General features: G+C 35.1%; 1 protein-coding gene across 9 annotated transcripts in view; it reads left to right on the plus strand.

Moving 5' to 3' along the window:
• The window catches only part of MBD5 (methyl-CpG binding domain protein 5), a 405271-nt gene that overhangs the window by 40903 nt on the left and 338638 nt on the right, over positions 1–25730 (plus strand). The window contains exon 2 of one of the 9 annotated variants that reach the window (XM_057551283.1): positions 17509–17571. The exons of the other annotated variants lie outside the window; for them this stretch is intronic. The gene's annotated coding sequence lies outside the window, so the exon portion shown is untranslated. The remainder of the gene's footprint in view (positions 1–17508; positions 17572–25730) is intronic. 9 annotated transcript variants of the gene reach the window in all.

The following is a 25730-nucleotide window of genomic DNA, read 5'->3' on the forward strand; positions in this document are numbered from 1 at the left end:
GCATACTGTTACGCAACCTTTTTTCATTTGATACATTGTAAATATATTTTCATGGCAATACATATTTATCAACATAATTTTAAAATTCAAGATAGAATTATACTAAATGGAAGAACCATAATTTATTTGATCAATCCACTATTGTTGGCATTTATGTTTTCTACTTATTGACAGGAGTCTTTCTTAAGAGCCCACAGTAAATGGTTATACAGCCAGTGCTTTTTTCTGGATTTAACATTTATATAAATGTCACCTTATACTATGTTACTGTGTTTTAGCAGCTATGTCACAATGCTGGATAATAAGGAGCTTGTGGGAAACTCTACAGTAGGTGGTTCCTATTTATATAAAGTATTGCTAAGCCATTTTATCCTTATTTTTTCAATATCTTCATTAATTAATTAATATTGAATAAGATCAAAGGACAAAAGCATGTGATGCTTCCGTAAAGACTTCTCTGTATATCAACATAGCACTCTATTTTAGGGTAAGATTAAGTCACTGGTGCTTTTATGTGATGATATATGTAATATCCATTTCAGTAATTTGATATTTGTAGTATGTTTGCTACTAGTAGGACAGAGAAGTAATCCCAGCTGCTTTATTCAAAAGTATCACCACAATTGTTAAAACGTAAATCATTAAGAGAACCTCTAGAAAAACAAACCAAGAAAAAAATCCTCAGACAGAATGACCATTCTGTTTTATTATGGTGGGACCAAGGTTCTTTAATGGAGAAATGAGTAGAGTACCAGGTATAAAAGTTTGAGGGCATATCTCTAGTTCACATTTCACCATCTTGTCCAAAAGTGTATTTTGGAGATTTTTTTTCATTTTTGCATTGTTAAACTTTATGCCATTCCTCTGATACTACATAGCACATTCTAGATTGTTAGAATTATAGAAAAGTCTGGCAACTTCACTGCTGTGAAAATTGGAAATACAGAAATAACATTATAAAAACTTAATGCTATTTTGTTTATATAACAGTCTTTTAAAATGTAAGTGTAAAACTTTAATATGACTATAAATTGATGATAACTCCAAGTAAAGTAATAATTTAAATTATGTTTAAACTATGTCTAAAAATGATAGACATAGTTTAAAATATTGAGAATTATTTTCATTTAAAGTTAAAATCACTAATATCAGTCTAGTAGATTATGATATTCTCTCCCTCTTTCTGACATACTCCAACTGTCTTACATATGTAAATATACATAGATTTTATGTATGATGTATTTTTCTTTATGTGTGTGTATATATAAAAATGTGGGTTTATGTATATGTACATATAAATATGTGAACAGTTAGCAGAGGGCCACAGTTATTGAGGCAAACATTGTGCTAAGTCACTTTATATTCTCATTTAATCCTCCTAATAATCCAGTGAAATAGGTACTTTTCTTATCCCCTTTCTTTGAGATGAGAAAATTGGCATGTAGAGAGAAGTGACTTGTCCACAGTTACACAATCATTAAATAATAGATAGACCTTGGGACTCAGACTGAGGTCTCTCAATGCTTTAATGGTATTATAGCTAATATATATGCCCAATCTGTTTCTACCTGTTGGACTGTCTGTTCATTAAAGATGATCTTAGATGTTTTCTCTGTGCTAGTTCAGCATTACCCATTTCTGTCCTTGAGTCCTCCTAGGTTGCCCTTTGTCTTTAAAATGCATTCTGTTTTAAACACTTTTAAAGAACAAAACTGGTTGTTTTTGTCCTACAAATTTTTCTTAGTAGATGTTATGTTGGATAACTCTCTTTTTAGTTGAAAATGGAATAAATGGTTAACATACTGTGAGTTTTGTAATCATTAAGTTTTGTTTTTAAATAATTTTCATGGTGCTATCAAATACTAAATTGGAAAGATTATATGAAGAAAAAATTTTAAGTTCTTTGGATAGTATACGTTTACAAAATGTCTTACATGATCAGATGTTATCTTCTGGAGGAAATTATAGCTAAGTATACTATCTATTCACCTTGTTTTAATCATTATATGCATCTAGAGAATTCAGTATGCCTAATTTGAACATAGTTTCTACCCTGATCATACTATCTAATATAATATTACCATTTATTATAATAGATATAACGTCTTGAGATCTACTGAAAGTCAGATATGAAACACATTTAGGTAATGGGACTCTATACATATATTGTAGTTACCTGAAGTCTGCATAGTGAAAGTGAGTCATCATTTAGTTAAAAATAAGTTTACTAAATTATACCATCTCACACAGTGTCATCCCTTGGGATAATATATTTTTGGATGCAAAACAGATTCCTGTTTTACTAGGGATCAAACATCTAAAAACTTTATGGGCCAAAATACAGACTTTTGTCTTTATAGGTAATATTTCTATTTTAGAAATTATCAACATGGTTTGCTCTGTTTCTAAAAAATGCTTTTAGAAGTATCTATGTTATACAGCATAAAGAAAAATACTGGCTCCTTTCATTGTGATTTAGTTCGGCTTATTGTTGTTTTTTTTCTGGGGATATAACCTATATACCAACCAAGGGTTTGACTGAGTGAAAAGTTGAATGCTTTTAGATTTAACACATCACATAGCATATCACTTTAGTTCTTCAGGGGGCACCTGAATTAGTTGTTGTATAAAAACTGAATAAAATGGCACTTGATTACCCCCTGACAATAGAATATTACTTTCCATGACAGGCTCTTGTATTATGAATGTATCAGATGTATTTATTAACTCAAAAATTTTATCATTCTAAATTTTCCTATCTCCTGAAAGCTAGATAAGTTGGATCTGACTGGGAGTAGTATTTCCTTTACCAGGGGTAAATGTTTATGTATGTTTTCTGTAAGTTTTCTAAACTACAGTGATTTGATTGAGAAATATAAATTTCTGTTTTATTTTGTTAATGTTCTGGAGTACACATAGGTAGCCCTAAAGTTTACCCTTTTAACAAAAATGGCATAGGAGATGAAGTGATAGATGCAGTGACTACTCCATCTAGGTTTCTTTGCAAACCCAAGGCCTTAGACCCCTCCCATAGAACTGGCCAAGAATCCTCACAAAGAAATATTTTAGTCTTCTACTTAGTACCTGATTTAATCTAAATAGCCTGCTCTCCTTAAAAGTGTGAGATTCTCACTGTGATGATTTTTTGTTACTGTGTGACAAGAAGATAGATCAGGTCAAGACCCTACTGTAGTGATGAAGTCAGTTTAGAAGAGAAAAAGGTCACTGTTAACTTAATTTTAGATTTACTGTGCTTTGTGTGTGTGTTGGGGGAGGTGGTAGTAGGTAAGTCAGACTGCCCATTAAACCCTTTCTCTTGATGTACAAATAAAACTCTTGGACTTAAGGGGAGGGCACATTGATAAAACTGGTGGGTCTGAAGTTAATATTAAAATTTCAGTGTTGTAATTGTTTTTCATGAATCAATTTAAAACTGTGTGAATGATTTTCTTATCCCTTTTCCTTCCTTGCTCTTTCATTTAAAAACATTGCCTTGGTGGAAACAAAAAATGTAGTGCGTATAAGTGGAAAGTAATAAACCTCAAAGGAATAGAATTTTTTACATGAGGAGTGGCAGTCATGATTTGGAAATGAGTGGCTGGAGGAATGCTGACCTCCTACTTCCCCCAGCCTCTGGTGGAGGCTGTTAGTCCCCAGTGTTAATACAAGGGTGCTGGGAGAGTAAAGGCTTCCTCCTCTAGAAAGGGCTACCAGAGAAAGGTGTCCTCTGGGTTTCTATTAAGGCAGATAGGTCTCTAGATGGAACATTTTGTGAAGACAATGAGACATAGGGGATTGTCAATTGTTAATTAGTAATTATAGTAGCAGAGGTGCAGTAGAAAAAGCATTCTCGGAAGGGATTATTGAAAAGATGGCTCAGGGAAGAAGACAAGAGTAGAATGAGGCAACCAAGGAAGACTGTAGATGACTCAGGGAGTGGCTAATGATAATGGGGCTGTAGGGCATATTGGGATAAACTGGATTTAGTCAGGTTTGTTTCTTGGGTTTTTTTGGTAGTCACAGGCAAAAGTAAAAACTGATTTACTCTGTTTGAAATCAGAATAGGAGTCTAGAACCCTGCCTGCGTACCTTTTTTCCTTGTCTGATCTCTATCCCCATTACCTTTCTTTACTAAAGCTCTAGACTAGGGTAAGAGAAATGGAAATAATTGTCCTGAAAAGGTCTTAACATTAGCTATTAGAACTTTTTTCATCTATAAATATTTCTATATGTATATCTAAAAGCAGGAACTCATTTTTAAAAAACCATACTATTACTATCACACGTTAAAAAGTTAGAAATAGTCCTTAATTGTCATCATACGTGTCAGTTTTCAGATTTTTCCAGTTGTAAGTTTGGTTTTTTGAGGGGGTTTTTTGTTTGTTTTTTTGATTTTTTTAGAGTTTACTTGAATCAGGATCTAAAGAGGATTCATACATTGCAATTGGTTGATGTATCTCTTAAGTGTTTCTGAATCTATAGCTTTTCCCCCTCAGGATTAATATTATTGATTAGACATACTTTTATAGATACAATTTCTCTTACAGGGGTTTTAGCAAATAGCAATCTATACTGTAAGAAATATATGAGAAAGTACTTATCCAGTTTTTTATTGTTTCTGCATCAGTGTATTAATGATCAAAATAACTAGTTTTCAAGGAAACAGGAAATTTAGTAATTAGCCAACTTATTCAATTGTAAATAACATCTGTATAGTTGTTTTCTTAATTTGCCCTGCAAATGTGATCTTAGAAAGTAAGTATCCTAAAACAACTATACCCCAATTAAAAAAAAAAAAAAAGTAAGTATTCTGATTATCCTATCCTGGTTAGGAAAACAGGTCATAAAATTGAAATGATTAGTGATTTGCCCTAGATCACCCTTAGAAACGATTTAAACTCAGAGCACTTGATTTTTTAGCAGAGTGATAAAGATGCTTTTGTCTTTCTGCTTTGTACTACAGCCAGGTGTGAATTTTAAAATAGGTTGTATGTGGTCTGAAGATGAGTATGATTGGTACTGTATCAGTCAGGATAGACAATATTATGAAGTAGTGAGAAACAACCACAAAACCTCAGTGATTTAAAACAACAAAGGTTTGTTTCTTGTTCTCCTTGCATGACCGTCATGATCAGAGGTATCTCTGTTCATAATAATCACTTAGGGACCTTGTGGAGCAGCCTCCATTTCAATCATTGCTGATCATCAAACTGGAAAGAAAGGGGGGAGAAAAGAGCCCTGGAAGGTCTCACGTCTGCCATTAAATGATCCAGACCAGAAGTAACACATCCAATCACAAGGAGGTTGTGAAGTTAGTCATCTACCTGCCTCACAGTAAAGAACTAGCTATTGGTAGGCAGTACAAATAATATTGTAAGTAATAATTCTGTTACTGGACTGTTGACAGATCTATTCATTCATTCACTTGTTTATTCATTAATCGAATATTTATTGAGTGGCTGCTATGTGCAAGTCACTGTACTGAACAGTGGAAATATTAAAGTGGTTGAACACTTTTCATCCCTCCTCTCTAGGTTCTTAGAGTCTAGTAGAGACAAGAAGCAGGTTATTCTATATTAGGGATCAGCAAAGTGTCACCCACAGGCCAAATTTGGCCTGCAGCCTGTTTTTATATGGCTCTTGAGCTAAAAATGTCTTAACATCTTTAAACAGTTGAAAAAGCAAATGAGCAAAAAGGAATATGCAACAGAAACTGTAAGTGGCCCACACAGCCTAAAATATTTACTATATGACCCTTTACAGTAAAAAAGTTTGCTGACCTCTGTTCTGTAACATCTGTATTTAAATTTGAAGCTCCTTAAACTAACTGCTATCTAGCCCATTGTCAGATAAAAGGCACACAGTTATCTTGTAAGCTCAGGATATCTCAACAGTGTGCCTTTTGTTTGACCTGTTACTGTATTTCGATGGAAATATATTTTTCTGTGTTGTTGGAATGGTGACTTTATTGGCATCTTGAGTTGTCTTGTTACTGGGCATTGGAGACATGGGATCTGTATTAGATTTGATGCATAGTTGCATAGCCACAAGATGGTCAGACCCCTACAGTGGGTATATGTAGATATTAAGTAATGATTTCTTTGGGAACAGGAAGTAAAGCAGCCATGAGGTTATCTGCTTCTTCAGAGAAGTAACATCTAAATTTTATGGACTTTAGAAATCAAAGGCAGTGGATGGAAGTACACATAAAAGTAGATATCTTATTTTCCATTCTATGGATTGGGCTTCTCAATTAAGGATTATAATTGTAGATATTTCTTAAACTGAACAAGAGGCTGTGGTTCAAAGTATATGGGGTTCAAAGACTATATATGAAGTCCTTACTATGAATGAGGCAGCACTTGATATAGAAGGACAAGTGAAAATCACTCCTGGTACTTCAAGTTCAAAATAAAGGAAGAGAGTATTCTGATTCAGGTTGAGAGGAATTGTATGAAGCAAATATGGTTTATTCTACAGCAATTTTGGAGGAAAAGCCTCCAAAATATACAACTTTTATAGCACGAGGAGAGAAAAGATGCCTTGAGCTTACATTTTATACAGTCTTATATTGACCATCAGAGCTCAATTCACTTATATCCCCAATTTTATTTTATTTTTTTTGCACTTAAGATTTTAGAACTCTGACAGATTCCACACCAGTCTTAGGATCTACTTAAGGTATTCTAATATGTGGAATGTAGATTGTCCATGCCAAAAACACCTGTTTAACAACAGTTTGTAGAATTCTAGTCTTGGCCAAGGTTAGCTTCTATCCTGTTCAGTTTATAGGAGCCAGATTTTTATAGATCTGTGGAAAATCCTGTTTCAGATCTGGAGCTTCAGAGCTTGAGCCCTTAAACGTTCCTCTCCACTATTTTACAAGCACTAGAGTTTGTTTTCTTAACAATAGGAAGCATACCTTTCCAAGTGCTTCCTAAGGATCTTTCTAGTTTTATGACTATGACTGGATGACAGACGAGGCTCAGGTCTATGATTCCAGTAACTCGAATCAGATTCTGAGCTTGTATACTAAATGGCCTGTGTACTTAGTGGGTGCTTGTTGGCATAGTATTTTACTAGCCTTCTATTTGTTTTGAGGACCAGCAGATTGCTGTAAATATGCCAAATGTGCCAGTATTTACTATGGATTATATGTGATCCACTTCCCATGGCTATTGACTGCTGCTATATGTAATTCTGAGATTATCATTTAAAATCACCTTTTCCTTATGTAGTCATTTTATTGTTAATTTGCATTAAGTGAACTACCCTACAATTTAGCCACTGCAAATGTACCATTACGTAAGAAGGTCATGTGACTGACTGCCCTTTCTACGGTAGCTAAAATAGTCCAGTGTAAGTGTATATTACCCATACTTTTTTTAAAATAAATTTATTATTTATTTATTTTTGGCTGTGTTGGGTCTTCGTTGCTGCGTGCTGGCTTTCTCTAGTTGCCGCAAGTTGGGGCTACTCTTTATTGCAGTGCACGGGCTTCTCATTGCGGTGGCTTCTCTTATTGTGGAGCACAGGCTCTAGGCACGTGGGCTTCAGTAGTTGTGGCACACGGGCTCAATAGTTGTGGCTCACGGGCTCTAGAGCACAGGCTCAGTAGTTGTGGCACACGGCCTAAGTTGCTCCGCGGCACGTGGGATCTTCCCGGACCAGGGATTGAACCCATGTCCCCTGCATTGGCAGGCGGATTCTTAACCACTGCACCACAAGGGAAGTCCTACCCATACTTCTTTTAGCACACATCCTTTGACCCTTTCAGATCTCTAATTTCTATTAGTCTTTTTGCTGGTAATCATGAACTTCCTTTGGTTAATGCTAATTGCAAACATAATTTCACATAACGAGTTATCATAGCTATAATTTGGAATCAGCCAATAATCCTGTCATTATGTTGGAAAATTTAATATCACAAAAAAAGGTGTGTAATTGTCAATATTTTATTAACTATCAAAATATTTTATCATCAAAATATTTTATTCATGGAGATAAATGCTACACAGACTGGAACTAATGACCCAATACCTAACCTTCTAAGACACGTTTAAAGAAAAGTGTTTAATATTGTTGACCCATCTCTCTCATCTATTCTCGATGTATAGCTTTTCTGTCTTCATTTTGAGAAATCCACTGAAATATATTTCCAGGTCAACCTCATTAAAGTTTTTAAAACAAAATTGAAATGATCAAGTATCTGAAGTTATTCATTGCCACCCAGGCCAGTTCTAATTCATAAAATGCTGACCTGGAATTTCAGCAGAATTGTGAATACTTTGACTCTATCTGCTGATGTCAAAACCATTGGCTTTGTGTTGTCAATATCCTGAGTACTGGGTTAGACCTAACTTATATCGGCGTTATCCTCTTTTATATCAGTCTTATGTCAGTGACTTTCAAATGTTTTAGAGGGTGACAGTAGTGTTGGCAGGAGTAACTACCCCTGAGGATATTGTAGTTAGAGAAGCAAAGTCAGTTTTGATAATGCAAACTAGAGAAAGTGAAGCTTCATAGAATATTTTTTGTTAGTGGGTGAATACAGAAAATAAACCATTTTCTGTGTGCCTTTGAGTCTCAAGTCAGAGAGGCAGTCCCTGTCCATCCATGGCATCCCTATCTCAATTATAGCTGTGACCACTCTCCTGCCTATTAAAACTTGCCTTTGCATATTTTCATTAGTGTCCAGATCACAGAAGCTAATTTAATTTTAATTTAATAAAGCATGTTTGCGTGTTAATAAATACTACTTTATCTCTAGTGGATCTTTGGGGATTGTTGAGACAAAATCAAAACAAAACAGACAAACAAAAACCTTAGTCTTATTGTGTAAAGGAAGTTTAGAATCAAAGTGAAGGCGAAGTCTGAAGGTATGGATTTAGGGGCAACTGATTAATCTTTCCCTCAGTTAGAAGAGACATGTATTCATATACTAAATTTATGAGTGAGTAGTCATCCAGCTGAGGCGTTTATATCTTGTGATGCAAGAGATGTCTTAAAATCATAACCCTTCAATAAAATTAGTATATATGGAAATTCAGTGTATTCTGTATTTAGTTTTAGACATGTCTTCTACAGCTAGCAAGTTTCAGCTAACATCAGAAAATGATCCAGGAATGTAGAGTCATGAGAGAAGCAGTAGTTTAATTTGTATAAATATTCTTTTATTTTAAAAGTGTGATTCTTTAGTTTTCTGAACTTTCGAGTTATATGTTTGGAACCTAGTATTTTACTAGTTGCTAAATAAATGTTTATTATTGAAAAAAATGATCTCATTGATTTTCCCGTTTTATCCAACAGCATATCTAAAGTAGAAATGTGTGCTAATGTAAATACAACACTTACTATATATAATAATACTTTAAAAAATATATCTAACATCACATTTTGACCTAGCATTGTTTAGGCCTAAAACCTTTAGCATTAAGCCCCAATTTAAAGACTAGTTAGGCTTAAAATAGACTTTTTACATTCATTCTTAAAGTTTTTAGATGGTCTGGGAGAAAGGTAAATACATATGTGGCTTTTTCGCTAATTTGTGGATCTACTAAAATTTTTTTTTAACATTTTATTTTATATTGGAGTATAGCCGATTAACAATGTTGTGTGATAGTTTCAGGTGCACAGCAAAGCTACTCAACCGTACGTGTACATGTATTCATTTTCCCCCAGACTCCCCTCCCATCCAGGCTGCCACACAACATTGGGCAGAGCTCCCTGTGCTATACAGTAGGTCCTTGTTGGTTATCCTTTTTAAATATAGCAGTGTGTACATGTCAATCCCAAACTCCCTGACTATCCCTTCCCTTCACCCTTCCCCCCTGGTAACCATAAGTTCATTCTCTAAGTCTGTGAGTCCGTTTCTGTTTTGTAAATACGTTCATTTGTATCATTTCTTTTTTGGATCTACTAAATTTTAAAGTAAACAAGAATTATGAAGTAAGGAGAAAATGCTTAAAAGAAAACAAAAGTATTCAAAAGTATAATTACTACTATGTAAACATACAACTATTTAAACATTAAAAATGTTAGAAGGAAATGTAATGAAATCCTGAATGATTTGTATTAAGGTGCTAAAATTAGGGCCCTTTTTTCCCTTTCTTCTAGATTCCAATATTTCTGTAATATGGTTGTTACTTTTATGATGAGAAGAATAAATATATTTTTACAAAATGCAATAAAGGAAGCTAGGATTAAATATAGAAAAGCATTTGCTGCTTCTAATTATGGCAAATGTTTCAAGGGCACTTATATTAAATGTAAGGATAATTCAAGTACCCAAAAGACCATACTTCCTTTAGAGTATATATATCAGTATAAGAAGCAGCTCATGGCTCATAAAGTCAGAGTTCTAGGCAATGTAAAAGCGGTTAAATAAATGTTAACTTGTTTGTTGTCTCCAAACCTTTGCATTCCCCCAAACACCTGAATAAAAACTCTGCGAGGGGCTTCCCTGGTGGCACAGTGGTTGAGAATCCGCCTGCTAATGCAGGGGACACGGGTTCGAGCCCTGGTCTGGGAAGATCCCACATGCCGCGGAGCGACTAGGCCCGTGAGCCACAACTACTGAGCCTGCGCGTCTGGAGCCTGTGCTCCACAACAAGAGAGGCCGCGATAGTGAGAGGCCCGCGCACCGCGATGAAGAGTGGCCCCCACTTGCCGCAACTAGAGAAAGCCCTCGCACAGAAACGAAGACCCAACACAGCCATAAATAAATAAATAATTTAAAAAAACAAAAAAAAAACAAAAAAAAAAACTCTGCGAGGATAGGGTTCTCGTCTTTTTAAATTGTTATAGCCCTAGCATTTATAATCGTTCTGGGATATAGTAGTAGCAAAATAAGTATATGTTGAATGAGCAAATAAATAACACATGAGATATGCAGTTAACTCCTAATTAATTATGTTCCAGTGTAAATTACTTATGTTCTCTGTTCCCTTACTATCTCCCCTGGTTTAAGCTGTAAAACCAGAGGAATATGAAATTTGTCACAAGGATTAAAGATACCTTGAACTATAGAGAATGTATCAACATGGAGCCAAGCGAAATCAACCTTAATAAGCAGTTACATCCCCATTACTCGTAGCAAAACATCTTGCTCTGAGGAGGAATGAGAGTATAGTTGGCCCTCGGTATCGGCGAGTTCCACATTTGTGGAAGGGCCGACTATGGAACTTAAGCATCTGCAGATCCACATCGGGTCCTGGAACCACTCCCATGCACATACCAAGGGACTGCTGTACAGTTCGCAGGGCAGAGAGCTGATAGGCACATCCCATAAATCCTAATCTGCTTTCTGTAAATGGACCCTGTATTGCAGCACAACCCAAGGCGGCACTCACTCAGAAGGCTTCCCAGGTGGTTCCGGGCATGCTCAGATGATCTGATGCACCCAACTGTGGGTCGACCCCAGAATCATAGCTTTAATCCTTCTGTTTCTTCCACCTAGTGCCTACTGCACTGTCACTCATGCTTTTGTGGGGGAATTTCAGGTATCTTAGCACACAAACCATACAAAATATCAGTAACTGCTCATTTTGAAGGTGATTACATTAATTTAGGAGGTAAATCATTTAATCTTCCTCATGGCCAGTATACTCATTTCCTTTTATTCATTAGTGTGATACTATGTAAATAATTTTTAGACTTTTCTGAATCTTTCTGCTTTCTTTTGTTCTGTAGCCTCATTCTTTTTGGTTGCTGTGTCCTCCCATGCATCTTTCCTCTTTAAGGGAATATTTTGCCCTTCTTGTGCAAGACCAGAGGCATTTTTCATGGATTCTTTAGACTTTGTGAAAGTATAATTTCCTTTCTCTAGTCCTACACCTCTATAGTTTTAGGCTGAAACTGCTCTCTCCAGAACCACTGGAATGTTTATATGACAGGATCTCTCATTATGAAACCTGAATTTTCTGATTCTTGTCACTCATTCAGTGTTTTCTGTGGTATCTTCCCTTTCCTAGAGCACATATCCATCTCCCTGTCAAGCTTCCTTCAAGTCTCTTTATTCCTTTAGACTCTCATAGGTTCTCTAAACTCCTCAGGTCTTTGCCATTTTCCCAGGACCACCAGCATCTCATTGTTGATTGTTCTTCATCTCAGATGGTCATATTTCCCATTATTCATTTTTTGGCCTTTCTGTATCTTCTCTGATTGACATTAGCTCATTCATTCACTTATTCATTCAACAGATATTTACTGAGTCCACTTCCATGCACCAGAGCTGTGCTAGGTATTAGTGTAAGTGGTAAAAGAAACAAACATGGTCCGAAACCTTACGGAGTTTTCTGTCCAGTTGAAGGATTAAACATTAACCTCATACTTATACAATTGTTATACTTGCATTCCTTAATCTGCATGTGATTTCAGGAGAAGTAGGTTTTTATTACATAACTGTCTTGTGCATTTGCAACCCAAAAAGGAATAAGATAATCTTACCTTTTTGCTGGTAGCCTCGGCATAATTTCAAGACCATTTGGCATGTTTCCAACAAAATGAGTAGGTTATCCCCTATAAAAATCTTGTTAATAATTGTAACCAATGTTCTTCTTGGCCATTTAGGCATGATTTCCTATGATTCTCACAAGAAATTTATGAAGAAATGGGCACAAAGAAGTCAATGGCCATAGTTATTCAGGCACTGTGTGAGAGAGTGGAGGTTCAAATCCAAGTCTGTTCAGTCCCAGAATCTGAACTCTGTTATTGCTCATATTTGCTGATTTCCACCACAAGTGAAATTAAAAGTCAAATGTATAAAATTTGTGTTGCCCCTTTGCTCTTACTAACCATCCAGTATATCTGCTCTGTAATATGTTAAGGAATTTTGTTTCAAAAATCAAGATATAACCATATTCACAAAGCCACTTTTTGGTTGGTTGATTTTGATTATGAAAGAGAATATGACTTTTGAAACATTGGGAAATACTCTCAAGTGGAAAATATTTTTGTAAAAGGATTGATTGCATATTAATATTATTTATGATTTTAAATCAACCTCTGCTTGATTGAGAGTCACTAAACATACTTTGTTAAAAATGTTTTAAATGAGAAGATGAAAAGATATCATACATGCTTCCCCCCAAGTATATTTTGTATATTTTTCACTTTATAATATTCACTTAACATATTTCACCCAAAAATTAGATATAGAGCGTCCCAATCAAGGCCCTGTATTCTACCATACCCTTATTGAAATATTTCTCTTTTTATCCATTGTTTATATCATTTATAAAAAATATTTTTTAATCCTTCACATTTTCGCTATCAGGAAACTTTTTTCTGCTAGATAAAGATTGCACAAAAAAATTGAAAACCTGGCTTAGAAATACTATATGAAGTCTTTTTTTGCCTGTTTGCAATTTAATACTTAGTTTCATTTTATAGAATACAGATTTATGTAGTACTTAAAAGCATTGGACTTGAAGTCAAATAACAAGATCTCTGCCTCGTTTTGCCATTAATATTGGGCAAATCACTTAACTAACTAACCTTTTCCATGCTTCTCTTCTCATGTAAGATGCCACCAACTCCCTGTGACATGCCTAACTGAAGCTTCATCTTTATTTTGGGATTATAAAATTCACCCAACTAGAATTTAAAATATTCCCAAAACAAGGACATATAAAACAAAAGATACTGTATTACAATAGCCATTGAATAAATAAAACAATTTTGACAGATCTTAGTTAATATTTTCCCTTATTTTCTACCTCTTAAAATATAACTTTTTAAAATATTTAAATATTTCAGTATAATGTTTGTTGATTTCCAAGTCATTATTTCAGTATGTATAAATTTTTCATCATGTTACATTGATCTTTCAGTGGAAACTTGGGCCTGTTAAAGTCTTTGTCGCAGATTAAAAAACAATGTCTTTAATAGTCTGTGTTTTTTGTTTTGTTTTTTAGAACCAAGCGATTAACCTTCACTGTGCAAATATATACTTTTAAGAGTGATTCAAGCTTACCCTATATTGGCTCATCTTCTTTAAGAAAAAATTGTCTTCACTTTAAAAAAATACACACCATGAATTCTTTGGAAGAAAGCCATTATGTAAATACAGGTTATCTTGTTACTATTTATAGACTATTTTTGCCATTTAATGGTGGCTGATTTTTTTTTCCCCCCTGAGGCCTTTTTCTCTCATTCTCAAACAATCCACTCCCCTGTCCTCCATCTCCAACTAATAGCATTTTCTTGTTGCCATCATTTTTCCTTATTTATTTGGTTGAGAATTGACACTGTTAATGACAGTGGGTTTTTAAAGAGTTGTATTAAACATTTTTGATTGTCTTTAAATTTGTTCTTTTTTTTCTAATATGACGTTTTTGTCTTTTTTCGAAATATTTGGCTAATGGCTTCCATTGTATTTGATTATGGAAGTTGATGGGGAGATCTGTGAAGAAGAGAAAACATAGAAGGAGTACATATTTTATAACTGTAAACCAATACTTTCAGAAGAGTAACAGCATTTCTTTTCCTACCAATGGCACAGGATGTGGCAGGCCAAGAGAAGCCTGGGACCAAAGCTGATTTAGGCTGATAAGAGGTGACAGATAATGAAGGTCTCTGCAAACACAGAGCTTCAAGCAGAAAATTAGCTACCCTGGAGAGAATATAAATTCTCAAATAATAGAAGGTGGAGTCTAATTTTAAGTCAGAGAAGCCCCTGAAAGCAGAAGTGAGTAGGATCCAGCTACTAAGAAGCTGGCAGAAAAGGGATCAGTAGGAAGGAGGGAGAAGAAAACACTAGGCAGATTGACGCAGGGATGGATCCTCTGTGTCACAAAAATGTATTTGGTCTGAGTAGCAGCAGGTCCTGACCACTGAAACAAGGGCAGGGTTAAGAAACACTGTCCAGGTTCAGGGCATTTCTGCTTGAGTGTGAGGAAACAAGGAATGGCTGGTTTTCTTGGCAGCCAGTGTAAAGCAAGGTTTCCCACATCACTGTTATAATTATTATAGTAATTATTGTTGATTGTGGCAGAGAAGCTAATCTAAATCTCATATTTTGAATAATGGCATTTTCTAACATCCAGTCCAAGAGAAACTGTTGTTATTACCTCAGCCTTTTGAAACCTTTGCAAGATTCCTTGGGCACTAGAACAATTTCTGATATCCAGGGCTTTTAAAAGCTTTTTGACTATTGTCACATAGTCTTTAGCTAGTAAGGAAGCCCCCCAAATTTTCTTTTTTAAAGGTGACCATGGATCACGTTGAGAGAGTAACATTTGCAGATACTGATATGTGTCCATAGTCCCTTATCTATAATTCTGAACTCTAAAGTTCAGAGGGGGGAGGGAGGGAACTCACACTTTTTAAATAAAAAATTAAGTAAAAGTGTATTTAGTTAAGGCAGCAAAATCTGACTTGAACTTAACTCAGTTGGTGGCAAATCCAGAACTGAGTTTATGTGAGGCTATTTGTAGGCTTTATGTTTCCCATATGTGAATACTGCTATATTTTACTGCAGAAATATTTATGTGTTTGATTCTCAGGTGCTGCCCCAGTCACCTCTGGGGATGTCACGTCATATATACTATATGCACTATATTACCTTTCTAAAATTAAAAAAAAAATACATATATATCAGTGCTGAAATTCTGCTAGCCCCAGTGGTTTTGAGTGAGAGGTATTGTGTCTGTTAGTAGTTTTAGTCATGTGACCCTGGGGTCACATACTTAGTAACTGTTAACTATGACAGGCCTCATCATCCTGAAGAGAGTAATACAGGCAGTCTGTAATTTGTATATCAGTTTTGTCACTCAGAATCTGTTTATCATAGAAATGCTGTTTTACCTGGTGTTTATGCTTGGTGGTATTATGTCCCTTTAATCAATCCATAGTGTATTTAAGGCATAATATTAGCAGTGTTTCTATATAAAATATTTTTAGATTGAACCTATCTCCTTTACTCCATCTTGGCCAGTCCTCAAACATAAACACACCCCTACTACTGCAGCCTTCATGTGACTTCTGAGTCTCACTTATCCCATCATGCAGTGAGAGTAGCAATTCCAACAGGCCCAGACCATTGCTAAAGGCTCCTTTAACCAACAGGATGCAGGGTGGAGATGGAGTTCTTTTTGCTTCTTCTGACTTCCCTATCATTCTTTTCATCTTTAGACTCTAGGAACTGCCCTGCCTAATCCTTTTCCATTTATACCATCTGTAATTCTCATGTTTATTTGGAAGTAATGCGACTATTTTCCCTTCTTTCTTATGTACCACTTTACCTTTGTCTTTAATTTGGAACTATCCACTTAACTCTTCTCTGTCTTTCAATTTTCCTTTCATAAAAAAGTTTTTATTCAAAACTACATGATAGGTAAGCTATTAAGGTAAGCTATTAAGTAACTGACACCAGGAAGAAAGAATATTAGAGCACTACTACCAAGAAGTTAGGAAAGCTAGAAGCATGGCTTCTTGTCCATCATGACCTTTTATTTTCTTGCAGATTATTAGTTTATATGACAAGTCAGTTTCCTAAGGAATACACCCATTAGTACCTTTTCCTGTAAATGATTTCCCAGTTTCACTCTGTCCTGTACGTATACACATAATGTACATATTAGTACACTGCTTTTAAACGAATTTCCTAGAAACTTTCCATGCAAACAAGTATCTTTTCTTAGAAAGTAATCGTATGAGAGGCTATGTACTTATTTCAGTGCTGTTGCTTTGCTTAAATACTTTTGGAACTCCTTAGGTTGTCTAAACAGTGTGACATCATTTTGAATGTTATCTGTATTATCAGTCATTTTTTGAGGGCTAAGTTTGAATTAACAAGCAACTGTCTTTCTGAGTAATGTCTAATAAGCAAAGTTTTGTTTTTGTGCTTTGTTTCTTGGTCACAAACAAGTGAAAGTTTAAAATCAGTAGAATTCTGTTGGGCTTTTAAATAGATTTGTATAGTAGTTCTAGAAGAGAAGGTTCAAAGCTATTCGGAACAATGTAGCCCTGTAATCCTGTACTTTGTTTTTTGTCTTTTGGGGTTTTTTGGCCACACCCTGTGGCATGTGGGATCTTAGTTCCCCGACTGGGGATCTAGGGATCAAACCCATGCAGTGGGAGCATGGAGTTTTAACCATTGGACCGTGAGGGAAGTCCCTGTAATCCTGTACTTTGAATAGAGCAACATTTATTTGGTGTATAGGTTTTTGTACGTTGATTTAAAATGCATGCTATTCTTAGGTTTATTATTTTGTAACATTTAAACATTCAGATACAGACACTAAATGATATGGGATTATTAGGAAGTTGAAGCTATGGAAATTCAGATACAAAAGAAAGAGTTTTCTTGAAAACTTAGCATGTTTCAATTCTTCTTTCATTGCTTTGAGCTGATGAATTTATCTGGAAGAGCAGAAGAGACTGATCTGAAATAACATTTTATTAAGTACCCACAAAATAATGGGTAATTACTGGGTATTATATATTCATTATCTTGTTTAATCTTCAGAACAGTTTTAGAGATACTTACTCTATTCCCTTTTATAGATGAGGAAATTGAGATCCAGAGAACTGAAGATTTTACCATGTCCTTGATCACGTGGCTAATAGGTAACAGAGCCTTCTGAGCCTTTGACTTTTGTTTTTAGCCCTAAATTTTTTAGACCATGCCTACTATCCTTTGACCAATTAGTGGTATATTCTATTATTATATAGTGAGACAGTGAGACCTTTTCTTACAGATACAATGCCATCAGATTAATTACAGTATTCATTATGTGTACTCCAATGGCAGAATTTTTCAGTATGGTGTATTGGAGGTCTTCGCTTACAGAAAACTCTCCAAACTATTTACCCCATCCCAAATGATACTATGTGATTGACTTGGCCCCTGAGTATCTATCTACCCTCATTTGCAATCCCAATTAACCTATTTCTTGACACACCAAACTTGTTTCTCCTTTAGGACATTTACACAAGTTGTTCCCTCTACCTAGAATGTTCTCTCAGTCTTTCCATAGGTGGCTCTTGTTAGTCAGATCTCAGCTTAAATGTTAACTCCTTAGAAATGTCTTCTCCAGCCACCACCAAATCTAAAGAAATCACTCAAGTCACATTACCTTGTTTTAATTCTGTTTATGGCACTTACTACTATCCTGTATTTTTCTGTTTATTTATGTATTTATTGTCCCCCTAATTAATAGAGTGTAAGCTCCATGAGAGCAGGAACCTTGTTTATCTTGTTCACCACTTAATCACCAGAACCTTAAACAGCCTAGCCAAGAAATAGCTGTAGGAATAAATGAACGAATTGTGTCTAGAAAATATAACAGATTATTCAGATTACAGAAAACTAGGAATAATATAGATTTAGAGATATTTGGACCAGTGGTTCTCATAGCCTGCTAAAATAACCTGGCTAGCAGCATCAGCATCACCTGGGACTTTGATAGAAAAGCAAATTCCAAGGACCTACCCAAGACCTATTGAATCAGAAACTCTGGAGGTGGGACCTCGCAGTCTGTTTTTTTATTTAAACAGAGACCAGCTGCTCCAAAGAGTAATTAAATTTTTAATAAGTTGCAGACAAAGCTTGATCAAAGAAGTGCATTGGCATTCTAAGGAGTAGTATAATCTAGTATCTCCTCTAGATCTTAGAAGGAAAATTAAGTACAGAGCCCTGTATTTGAAGCCCATTGCTCTAAACTGAAGGTTTACTCAGGGACATAAAAATATTTTCACAATCCCACTTAAATTTTATCTGTCTTGAAATATTGATTTCTACTGTCATTTTCATATGTACCCATTAAGTAGTGTTCAGCTAAGTTTAGTGGTATGAGTACATATAAAGTAGTTCAAAAAAAAGAATGAATCCAGAATGGCATCTGTGTTGATATTTTGAGATATTGATGTTTTTTCTATCAGGCACAGTACCAAAGCCTTATCTTTTTTGATCTAGAAGAGAATATTATAAAAAATAATATGCTTAATTTTCTAAAAGTCTAACCATTTTTGAAGAGGAAGAAATGTAACTTATGGAATGGCAGCCACAAGCCAGGTACATACAAGTATCAGAGCTAATAGGTATAGAATCTGCTATTCAGAGAGTAAGATAAGTGACTTGACCAAAATTCCATGGGTACTATGCCAGAGACAGGCTTCAAACCTAAGTGTGTCTGTTTCCAAAGCCAGTGCTTTTTCTACCATTGGATGATGCCTCGTAACGCCAGTGTAAAAGACCAGGTGAATCATCTTAAAACATTACTGGAAGCTAGCAGGGTATAAATAATAAATGAAAAATGAAATTACCACAAGTTATACTCTTTCTTCACTAAATATAGTTAAAAGGTTAACATTACTCTCAGCATATGCCTAATCACTTGAAAATGTTGGATCACAATTAAGAAATCCAGATTCAGCAACTCTTTTTAACAGGTGGGAAAATGTTGTTTGTCGTAGAAATGTTCATTTTCAAATTCTTGAAAGAACACAGTGAATATTAAGATAACATTATTTAAAGAAGTATTTGAGAGTGAACAAATTTCCCCATATTCTATTGCTTTAGAAATTAAAACTACTTCCTTATGTTATTTTTACATTAGATCTTGAAGGGAATACAAAATTAAATGTAATTGCTGGGAAATGATTTATAACTGACCGCCTGTCATATTTTATATTATTGGTTGCATTATTTAATCCCTTTAATACATATGCAATCTGTATTTAAGTGAAAAGTACACTTGATTTATTTAGTATTAAAGTGCTTTAGTAATATAGGGTGTATTTTAAAGAAATACTCTTATTTGAAGACTTTATTTTCAGGTGCTTAAAATTTATTCCTTTCTTGTGAAAGGTGGGAGCATTTAATAATTAGATTTAACATTTATAAAGTGTTTTGAGAGTGTGTGGAATAGTATAAATACAAATTACTTATGAGCAATATATGTCTCCATGCATAATACTCATTTTTAAGTTAATACCATTAATTTGAGTTAGATTATTTTTGAAGTATTCTTGCTACCTTCAACAGAGTTGGAAAAAAAATTTCAGAGTGAAGAAGCAGTTTCAGGTGTTTTTCAGTGTTTGCAAGTGTTAAATGTTAATTGGGATCCCTGAGCTATAAAGCCACCATGTGTGGGAGAAGGGAAATTGAAGTACCCTTTTCTTCTTAAAAGAGAATATAGAAAAGTCATTGAAATATTGTTAAGAGTTAAAAGAGCAATATTATCAAATTTTAATTACCCCAGGACAAATTGTATAATCAGTTTAACATTTACTCTTTTCCTTTTCTTTCTTTCTTTGATATGCTTTTGACTGTTTAAAAGCTAATTACAAGAGAACAGAGAAGGAAAAGGAAAATGATGCAGACAGACTATAAACATTTAACCTGGTAATTTGTTAGATGTTCTGGAAAAAATGGGGGATAAATTGCTGAAAAAGCTATAGAACTAGAAATTATTGTTCTTCCTTAAAGCAGTGGCTCTCAGCTCCTCATGTCACATTGCACAATGTTCGGAGATATTTTTGATTGTCCTCACCTGAGAGTAGCAAGATATTACTACTGGCATCTAGTGGGTAGAGGTCAGATATGCTGCGCTAAACATCTTACAGTGCACAAGACAGCCCCCAACAACAAAGAGTTATCCAGTCCAAAAATATCAGTAGTGTTAGGCTGAGAAACTCTGCTGTAGAAAGAGATACACCTCTCTCAAAAATAATATAATTACAGAGAGATTATGCATAAGGCCATGCAACTACTAAATGAAGTGGCCAGAACTTGAACTTGGATCTACTGATGCCAGGCATTGTGCTTTCCTTGGCTCTTACTGTCCTTAGAATCAAAATTTCATTTATCTTTGGAGAATTACGGTGGAGTGGAGGAAGAACAAGAGAATCATCAGAGTCAGTGCTATGTCTCCATTTCTGTTATGTTCCTCTTAATTGTAGTATAATTGGGTTTATATTTTGTTTTTTTAGATGTCTTATTTATGCAATCTCTGGTAGTACCCTTTGTTTTGGAATTGATAGCTTCAATTTTTCCCCATTAAAAACTTAATTGATACATACTATCAATGTTTTTTTAATTCAAGGCATCTAGTAAGGCATACCATAAATGTATAAGAATTTTAAGACAAAATTCTAGCTTTGAGGGAAACTACAGTATAAAAGAAAATGAAACCTTTAAAATGTGAGAGAAATTATTCAAAAGGTGAGTTGAACAAGGATAGAAACTATCTTGCATCTGAAATTGTTTGCAGGAAACTGCCTAAATGTCCATGAACAGGAAATGTTTAGGTACATGACAATATTTAAATATAAAGGATTATTATGTACTCATTATAAATGATGTTTATGATGAATTTGTAATAACAAAGGTACATCCTCATGTTTAGTGAAAAAAATTAAAACAGGATACAAAATACATATAGCTGCTTTTAACTAAAAGTAAAAGATACAGAAAAAATACTGGCAGATAAAATATCTGGTATATAGTATTACTTACAAATTCAAACTGGTGGTACTACAGTATTCTACTAAACAAAGTAGGTTATATTGATCCGTTCATTCATGTACCAAAATATTTTCTTAATGCCTTGTAAGTTTCAAGCACTATGCTACATTCTAGACATAAGGCTGGGAACAGGAGAAGCACAAAACTTTTCCTTAAAATGCTAAGAGTCTTATCTGGGCAGACAGACAGGTAAGCAATAACAAACTATGCTAGGTAGTAAAGGAGTCCTGTGGGAGTATATAACAGAAGCCCTGTATTGTTATTAGTAAGTGTAGGCTAGGTTAATCTTGGTAGCAAATTAACCCAGATATCTCAGTAATTTATTACACAAGGAATTTGCTTTTCACACAAGTAATATCCAGTTTATATCAGGCATTTCTCCTCCATCGTGCTTCTTCAGGTGGCTTCTTCAGGTGGCTTCTTCAGGTGTCATGACAGAGGAAGTAGGAAGGTAGAGAATTGGACATTTTTAAGGACAGTCCTGTAAGTTGTTTACTTCTTTTTCCTCTCATCTTACTGGCCAGAAATCAACCTCATTCCCCCAACCTTACTGGAAGGCATGCTAGAAAATGCAGAGGAGGTACATTTGACTATTTGTTGAGCACTAGCTCTGCCACTGGCCTATACCACAGACTGGACATAGGAAAGGTGTCTCTGGAAGCTATGGCATTTAAATTGAGACCTGAAAAATAAGTAGTTACCTAGACCAGTAAAGACATGGAAAAATTATTTCAGGTAGGAATAATCTTGTACCAATGCTTAGAGGAGAGAGAAGGATGACCCTTCAAAGAACTGGAAATTCAGTATTTGAGCTTTGAATGTAGGGGGAGGGCAGGCAGGGGCACATTCATGTGTTAAGGTATTTAAAAATTATTTTGAAGGCGAGGAGAAGCCACTGGAAGGTTTAAAGCATGATAAAGTTTGAGCAGTGTGAGTAGAGTAATGTAATAAAGTTTGCATTTCAGAAAAATCATTCTGGTTGCAGTGAAGAGTATGGATTGAAGGAGAGCAAGATTGTAGGTGCGAGGCCAGTTAAGAATCTCTAGTATCAGTCCAGTTAAGCAATGATGGTGACCTGTAGGAAGAATAGGGATAGAAAGTAATAGATTGGAGAGATATTTAAGAGTTATAGTTGTTGGAATTTAGTAGTTCATTGGAAGAACAGTAATAAGCGAGTTATTTGGGGGATGGGGAGTGATTAATTCAGTATGAGATATTTTGAGTTCGAGACATACAAACATATAAACCATCAGAGTGTTTCTGTGTGAATGAAAGATTTGAATACATATATAGATCTAGAAATCAGAAGAGAGATCTGAGCTGAAGATACAGATTTGGGATTTATCAGCATATAGATCATAACTTAAGCCACAAGAGTAGGTGAGTTTGTACATGCATACTGTAAGAAGGAAAGAGGGCCTGTGTTAGAGCCCTGTGGACAACATTTAAGACAGAGGTTCTTAATTTTCACACTGTGTCTAAATCACCTAATGAGGTTTCTAAAAATGTGGTACCTAGGCTCCACACTCCAGGGATTGTGATTCAGTTAGTCTTGATGTGTCCTGAGATATCCTATGTTTCAAAAGCTTCCCCAGTGATTCAGCCAAAGTTGAGAACCACTGATGGTGAAGAGAACAAATAGTCAGTGAGATAGGTGGAAAACTATTTGGTGTCTCCAAGACAAAGAAAGAGCTGAGTCAAAAGCTCCTGAGAAGCAATGAAAAATAACGTTCAGAATGTGTCATTGAATTTGCCAATATAAATATTAATTAATGACCTAAATTAATGGTAATGGAAGCCTAGTTGCTGTAATTGAGTAGTAAGTGAGAGGTGGAGAAAAGGAGACAGTTGATGTCTCCACTCTTGTATGGAGTTTGATTGTAAAAAAGGAGGAGAAAAAAAGGGTACTAGCTGGAGAGAACCTGAGACTGGAGGAGAGCTCTTTTAATAATGGGAGGGACTTAAGCATGTTTAACTGCTAAGGGTAATAGAGAGACTGAACAAATTAGCAACAGAAATGATAAACAGGTAAGAGGAGTGAGACTAAAAAACCAGAGCACGGAAAGAAATAACCTTTCCATACTAAGAGGAGGGAAGAAGAAATGTTGGAAATCTATGAATAGTGGTAGCAATAGCATTGGTGGTAGAAAATTGAGGGAGCTGAGTTCTCATCTCATCTAAGGGCAGTGATTTTTTTTTTTTTTTCCTATTAACCAGCACTTTATATGCTCTGCTGGGAGTGAGGGAAGAGCTGGTAAGGACAGAGTTTTTAGAGAAGTGATGAATATTTGCAACAATCACTAGGGAGGTTGAGAGAGCTAAAGAGGAAAAGCTAATAGGATTACCAGGCATCATTGAGGCCCAAATTGAGGGTGCTTGCCAAGGATTTATGGTGGCCACTAGCTGTAGAGTTTTATATTTTCTAATTTTTCTGTTGAAGCACTCAGGAACCCAGATACAATGGAAGGACAGTGGGGCAGGGGAATTGAATATATTGACAGGGGAGCGGCTTAAGTGATGTACAATGCAATAAAAACAGAGTAGGGAAAGCAGTAAAGAGAAAGAACAAAAGGTAGAAAGTAGCCAATGAAATGGTCTTCAATTTTTTAACACATACCACTGATGTATATATGTATTTATAAAATATATGTATTTACCTGTATGCTCATATACTTTATATAAAGCTTATTAAAAATATATTAAATTACATAAGTATAATAAAATCTACTTTGTATAACCTGCAACCTACTTTATATGTTCTGCAAAAATATAAACTATAAAAATATAAAATATAAATAATGAAAGATTAAAAAGTTCTAAGACTGTCTTCCTGTATTCTACAGGATTGTCTTACACTTGTCTTACACTTGTCTTACAAGTATATTGTAAGATACTTGTCTTACAATTGTCTTACAGTTCCTACTTTGGAGATGACTTGCCTTGAGAATGTATATATATTGGGTTGTAATTAGAAGAGAATGCTGGGATGTTGGGAGGTCATGGTCAGAGAGTAGAATGTCTAAATTTATTATTTTGAGGGTAGAGCAGTAATGACATCTGGGGCATGTCCATGGAAAAAAATGGTTGATTGAATCACTAAGAAAAATCAAGAAATGGAAGATAAGTATGGGGTTATTAATGTAGCATATTGTGGTTACTCTGGTTGATTGCAACTTTGGGGTAAAAATAAAAGCCTATGAGCCAGGTGCAAGGGGATTAAAAAATGAAAGAAGTTTTTGAAGAGGAAGTTACCTATAGGTGACAACGAGGAAGAGGGATAAATATACAAGCCTGCAAAAAGCATAGACTTGTACTCCGTGAGAGACTTTTTGTATACACTACAGTATACAGTAGACAATGAATGCTGAAAGATATTCCTAACTCAAAAGTAATTCTTTACTGGGTAATTTGTTTAAGGAAACAAGTCCCTCATCTCCTGTTGATAATCCCTGGGGAGGGATAAAGTGATTTGTACTCTAGAGTTAATTGTTACAATTAAATCAATACTTAGTTTAAATCAGTACTAAGGAATGGAAGCGAAAACTTCCAAGAATTGGAGCATAATTTAGGCAGATGTCCTTTTTTTCTCTCCAGAAAATCGGGATCCATCTTACACTTTTATCAATTCATGAATGCGTTTATATGGTAGTTTTTATAATAATATTATTTCATGTAGATTGATGTTTAGATTAATGAAAAAAAAATGTATGAAATCAGTACTGTCTTGAAAACTGCCAGGTGTATGATCCTAAGTATGGGGCATTTTTAATGGCAGACCTGGATAAATTAGGACATTTGAATTTCTGGAGGTTATCATGAGGGTCTACAAACCAAGGTAACATGAGGAAATGAAAGCGTATGCCAGGAGAGAAAGGTAAGACAAACTGAGGGAGAACTGAGTCTGATTTGCAGAATTTTCTGAAACCAGAATGGAGACTGTTTTGTCTCTGAAATTCATCAGACCCAATGACTTTAGCTGCTAACTTCATTGTGTCTTTGTTCATTCCTGTCTAACCTACTGCAATTTCTGAATATCTACTTTCTCCAGCTTTCCAAGGTCTTGCCTTTCAGTCCTTTATAGCAGGGTAGAGGTAGAGAGAAGCATTCATTCATTCATATACTCATTTATCAAAATGATTTTGATCATCATCAAAATTGATCATCCATCACTACTTGATGCTGGGTATGCAGTAGTAAATAAGAAAGTTCTTACCCTCAAGGAGCTTACAGGCTAGTAGGATGGAGGGATAAATAACTG

Source organism: Balaenoptera acutorostrata, chromosome 8 (genome assembly GCF_949987535.1).
Source record: "Balaenoptera acutorostrata chromosome 8, mBalAcu1.1, whole genome shotgun sequence".
Classification (NCBI taxonomy): domain Eukaryota; kingdom Metazoa; phylum Chordata; class Mammalia; order Artiodactyla; family Balaenopteridae; genus Balaenoptera; species Balaenoptera acutorostrata.